The 6,368-nt window shown below is 45.2% G+C and overlaps 1 protein-coding gene across 1 annotated transcript in view; it reads right to left on the reverse strand.

The window, feature by feature from the left end:
* The window catches only part of LOC141073136 (uncharacterized), a 45,341-nt gene extending 40,501 nt beyond the window's left edge, over positions 1-4,840 (reverse strand). Inside the window, exon 1 of the mRNA XM_073560497.1 lies at positions 4,714-4,840. The gene's annotated coding sequence lies outside the window, so the exon portion shown is untranslated. The remainder of the gene's footprint in view (positions 1-4,713) is intronic.
* Between the last annotated feature and the right edge of the window lie 1,528 nt (positions 4,841-6,368).

The raw sequence follows: 6,368 nt of genomic DNA on the forward strand, positions 1-6,368 counted from the left end.
GACCACTTACAATCTGGCTTCCAGCCACACCACTCCACTGAAACTGCCCTAACTAAGGTCACCAATGACCTATTAACCGCCAAGGCCAAGCGACACTACTCTGTCCTCCTCCTCCTGGACCTGTCTTCTGCCTTTGACACAGTGGACCATTCCCTATTACTACAGACCCTCTCATCTCTTGGTATCACAGACTTGGCCCTATCTTGGATTGCGTCATACCTCTCCAACCGGACATTCAGCGTCTCCCACTCGCACACCACCTCCTCACAGCACCCCTCTATCCGTCGGAGTCCCGCAAGGTTCAGTCCTAGGGCCCCTGCTCTTCTCCATTTACACCTTTGGCCTCGGACAGCTCATAGAATCTCACGGCTTTCAGTATCACCTCTATGCTGATGACACACAGATCTACATCTCTAGACCAGATATCACCTGCCTACTAACCAGAGTCCCACAATGTCTGTTATTTCATCCTTCTCTGCTAGATTTCTAAAATTTAATATGGACAAAACAGAATTCATCATCTTTCCCCCATCTCACACGACCCCCCCCAATGGACCTATCCATTAATGTAAACGGCTGCCCACTCTCCCAGTCCCACAAGCTCGTTGCCTCGGGGTTATCCTTGACACTGATCTCTCTTTCAAACTACATATCCAAGCCCTTTCCACTTCCTGCCGACTTCAACTCAAAAATATTTCATCCATACATTTCTCAACCAAGAATCTGCAAAAACCCTAGTCCATGCCCTCATCATCTCCCACCTTGACTACTGCAACCCCCTGCTCTGTGGTCTCCCCTCTAACACTCTCGCACCCCTCCAATCTACTCTAAACTCTGCTGCCCGACTAATCCACCTGTCCCTCCGTTATTCCCCGGCCTCTCCCCTCCGCAAATCCTTGCACTGGCTCCTCATTACCCAAAGACTCCAGTTCAAAACCCTAACCATGACATACAAAGCCATTCACAACCTGAGTCCTCCATACATTTGTGAGCTCGTCTCCTGGTACTTACCTGCACGCAACCTCCAATCCTCGCAAGATCTCCTTCTCTACTCCCCTCTTATCTCCTCTTCCCACAATCGCATACAAGACTTCTCCCGCGCATCCCCCCTACTCTGGAACTCTCTACCACAACATATCAGACTCTCCCCTACCATGAAAACCTTCAGAAAGAAACTGAAGACCGACCTCTTCCGACAAGCCTACAACCTGCAGTAACCACTGATCCACCAAACCGCTTCACGACCAGCTCTACCCTCGCCTACTGTATCCCCACCCATCCCTTATAGATTGTGAGCCCTCGCGGGCAGGGTCCTCTCCTATCCTGGACCAGTCGTGACTTGTATTTTTTAAGATTACTGTACTTGTATTTATTATCAAACAAAAAAGTTGCAGCAACAAACATCCAAATCAGATTGTTGAATAGACGTTAAAACTTCATCTTTATTGCAATGCCTTAAAAACATACTGTTAAAATTGTAAATCCAGGGGATTACGCGTTTCCAACAAAAATGTTCTTAGTCATAGCCACACGTAATCCCCTGGATTTACAATTTTAACAGTATGTTTTTAAGGCATTGCAATAAAGATGAAGTTTTAACGTCTATTCAACAATCTGATTTGGATGTTTGTTGCTGCAACTTTTTTGTTTGATTACCACAGCCGCTTTTTCCGAGCACCATCCTGGAGTCCACACCCAAAGCCACAGGAATTCATCTAATGGTGAGCTGAACACCTTTTTTTTTTTCTTCTATATTGTATGTATTATGTATACCCCTCCTCACATGTAAAGCGCCATGGAATAAATGGTACTTTAATAATAAATAATAATAATAATTATATGGCTTATATGATATTTTTGCATGGATACGAGTTCTGTCTTCGCCTTCTAGGGAAACCCTTATATCAGGGGTGGACATTGTAGTATAGGGCTTCTCTAGGGTATCCTAGGGTAAAACGACGCCGACATTGGGTGCCAGTCTTATGTGCTTTTTAGGGTGCCAACCTCCACAGTCAGGTAGCGTGATTGTTTAGAGTTTACTGTTGAGGTGAAGTATCACTCCCTCCTCTTATCCCCTCCTATTTTGCTGTCCTATACAAAATAGTGGACATTGATTGTGGCCCTGGGACCATTTATCACTCCCTTTGTTTTTTTCTCTTGGGGTATGATCATTGTTACGTGTTACAGAACCTCTCAGCACCCAGAATATGTTGTGCTGTTATATGTATGTATAATAGGTTCCATGTGAGATGCATGTCCCTAATGCATCAGCCCACAGGCTGCGCCCCTGGGCAGAGGGGACACGATATTCTCCTCCACATTCACATTGGGGGGCGCTGCACTGTCATGTTCCATGATGGCTGCTATCAAATCCGCTTTTGTTTTGTTGCTGGCGATCAACCCTCGGGCTTCCACCAGATCTTTTAATGTAGCCCTCTTTAACTTCTGGTAGTTATTTTCCATTCATTCCTTTTCTCCTGTAGAAGGGGTATCAAATCCCGCTGTCTGCCACCAGTGTAACGGGGTCTACCAAGCTGGGGTACCTCTTTCAGTACCACCCCGTGTTTTTGGAGGTCCGCTCTGCGTTGGCTGGAGTCTGAATGAATGACGCTGACTGGAATTCCTTGATTACATGGGCGCATATAAAAGATCACTGCTTCTCCACGTATTTCCAGTCTGACAACACTTTACTCACAGGACACAGAATATATCACACAGATACAGAGGGCCGGCCAATAGAAAAGCGGCAGGCCAGACATGCATTACAAAAGCCGCAGGTGGCCGGAGCCTGCCGATGTTTACTGTGGGAATTACAAAGGTGGGGGGAGGGCGGACAAAAGGAGAATATCGTGTCCCCTCTGCCCAGGGGCGCAGCCTGTGGGCTGATGCATTAGGGACATGCATCTCACATAGAACCTCTTATACATACATATAACTGCACAACATATTCTGGGTGCTGAGTGGTTCTGTAACACGTAACATTCATTTTTTACCTTTTAATTTTTATAAAGAATATATTTTATTTAGGGCTTGTTTGTAATATTAGACGTCCTACAGACTATTCCATCAATACAGAAAAGACCACTGCTCAGTGGAGGAGACCTTCACTCTACAGAGGAGATCATCACACTGCAGTGGAGACCATCACTCTCCCCCACTCTACAGAGGACACATAACTCTCCCCCACTCTACAAATGAGACCTGCACTCCACAGAGGAGAACATCACTCTACAGCGGTGACACTCACTCTACAGAGGAGATCATCACACTGCAGTGGATAACATCACTCTCCCCCACTCTACAGAGGAGACCATCATTTTTCCCCACTCTACAGAGGAGACCATCATTCTTCCCCACTCTACAGAGCACACCGATACTCTACCCCACTCTACAGAGGAGACCATCACTCTCCCCCCACTCTACAGAGGAGACCATCACTCTCCTCCACTCTACAGATGAGACCCGCACACCACACAGGAGAACATCACTCTACAGAGGAGACCATCACTCTACAGCAGTGACACTCACTCTACAGAGGAGATCATCACACTGCAGTGGATACCATCATTCTCCCCCACTCTACAGAGGAGACCCCACTAAACAGGATATCCTCACTCTACCGTGGAGACCTTCACTCTACAATGGAAATCATCAGTTTACAGTGATGATCATCACTCAATATTGGTGATCATCACTCTACAATGGAAATGATCAGTCTACAGTGAAGACTATCACTCTACAGAGGAGACCATCACTTTACAGTTGAGACCATTACTCTACAGATGAGAACTTCACTCTACAGAGGAGGCTCTCAATCTACAGTGTAGACCTTCACTCTATAGAGGAAACCCTCACTCTACATTGGAGAACTTCAGTCTACAGAGGAGACCCTCACTCTACAGTCGAGACCTTCACTCTTTAGTGGACATTACAGAGGAGACCATCAAAATTAAAAGAGAAGACTCTCACTCTACAATGGAAACATTGTTTTTCAGTTGTCTGTGGTCTTACAGATAATTCATCCCTTTACAGGGGAGACCATCACTTTACTATCCGGTCAGTGGTTCTACAAATCATTTGGTAATGAAGACTACACTAATAAATGAAGGCGACCCTAACTCTAAGTGGAGAACATCACTCTACAGTGGATTCCCTCACTCTACAGAGGAGACTCTAACTCTACAGAGGAGAATATCACTGATTTACAATTGATTGTATTCCTGTTCTATTTCTCGTTAAAGAACTGACCAATGATTTACTTATTAATCTTTGGTCCTACAAATTATAGACATTATACATCATTCTACAGACAAGACTGCTACGCAGTTTAGGAGACCATCACACTACAGAGGACACCATGACTTTACAAGCATCTGTGGTCCTACAGAATATACCTTAATTCTATAGTGAAGACCATCAGTCTTTAGAGGAGACCATTGCTTTGCTGGAAGGCCTTGTTCTACATATTATTGTGTCATTCTACAACCAAGACCATAAGTGTATGGAGTAGAGACCATTACTCTTCAGGGGACACCACTGCTTTACACGCGAGCCTGTGGTTCTATAGATTATTCTATAATTCTATAGAAGAGACCACATTAGACTATTACTCTACAGGTGAGACATCTTCTCTATACTTAACTCCATTCTCTACTATCAGTTGTCTGTAACCCCCTCAGAGACCCCAGTCCTTGCCGTCCCCATTACATGTACCTGTGCAGCCCGGTTTCTGTGCATCTGTAGAGACTTCAGAGCTCTGATCTTTGATCCTTCATCACACCCTTGGTTGTACCAGGAAGAAAGCGTAGAAAGGGCTGCAATCATGCTGTTGGGTGTGGTGTGCGAGATTACTGCTGGAAGGTTGCAGTTTCTGTTTTACTGGACTTTTGCCAACGATAACCGACTGAAGAAGGAAATGAAGTGAGATAGACACAACAGTGTGAACCAGCCCAAAAGACTGACAGCAGTGACCGAGTCTGGACTCAGAAGATTCTCACACATTGTTATATCCAGAGACAGAATCAATGATAGAATGTGAATAGAACTATAAAAGTGGAGGTGAGAACTGACTAATACAGGAAGGCCCTCAACCATGTCAGGATGGAAAAAAATCAACCTGGTGAAGTCACAATTCTATAATGTAGTCACAATCATGGAAACATGGCAGCCCCAGCCCAGCAACGGCTAGACGGGTGAAATCCTGTAAACTCTGAAAATAATATATATACATAATATATTTGTGCTGGTGACTGCAATAAGACAAGGAGTGTAAAAGATGTCCGATCTTGTGTTACCAACTACATAAGAACTAATGAGACCAGACGAAAATGTCCCACAGTGAATATATTGCACCACACAATGACCACCAACCTACTGACCTAATGAGGAGTCTCAGAGTGCGAGATGCAGACACAACTCCACCAAAGGTTGTGCTGGTGAGTAACCCAATATCCTCCATAATACAATGGTTGATAATTCAAGCCGGACATAATACATTTGCAACAGCACCGGCCGATAGCAACTCCACCACCGTGCACCGGACTACTACCCACAATTATTGGTAGTGATCTACCAGCATGTGACACATGAAAACCAGGATTCCGAGACCCTTCATCAGGTCAATGATCGGTCTTTTCATTACGCTGTGAAGGTTATTCACTGCAGGACATCGGCGTCTGCTGTCCTTATTCCCTATATCATTGGTAATACAACAGCTGTCATCTGTTATTATACTACTTATCAGGAGTGCTGAACGCCTATGGAGAAAAACCCGCACACCAGAAGACTTCATCCACTTCAAATTTATGTTAAGAACCTATAACGCTGCCCTTCACCTTGCCAAACAGACCTACTTCACCACCCTGATCTCCTCACTAGCCAACAACCCCAAGAAACTTTTTGACACTTTTCACTCCCTCCTCAGGCCAAAAGCACAAGCCCCTATCACAGACATTTGTGCTGATGACCTGGCCTCCCACTTTACAGAAAAAATAGATAATATCCGTCAAGAAATCTGCTCCCAACCACCAAGTGCTGTGACTCCCATCCCTTCCTACATCTCCCCTGGCTCACTCTCCACATTTGATCCCATCACAGAAGAAGAAGTCTCCAGACTCCTCTCTTCTTCTCGTCCGACTACATGCACTACAGACCCCATTCCCTCACATCTCCTCCAGTCTCTCTCTCCAGTCGTCACAACCCACCTAACTACAATCTTTAATCTCTCCCTCTCCTCGGGCATTTTCCCATCCTCCTTCAAACACGCCATCGTTACTCCATTACTAAAGAAACCTGCTCTCGACCCATCCTGCACAAACAACTACAGACCAGTCTCCAATCTCCCCTTCATCTCTAAACTTTTGGAACGC

Source organism: Dendrobates tinctorius, unplaced genomic scaffold (genome assembly GCF_039654945.1).
Source record: "Dendrobates tinctorius isolate UK_male_01 unplaced genomic scaffold, ASM3965494v1 ptg000297l, whole genome shotgun sequence".
Classification (NCBI taxonomy): Eukaryota; Metazoa; Chordata; class Amphibia; order Anura; family Dendrobatidae; genus Dendrobates; species Dendrobates tinctorius.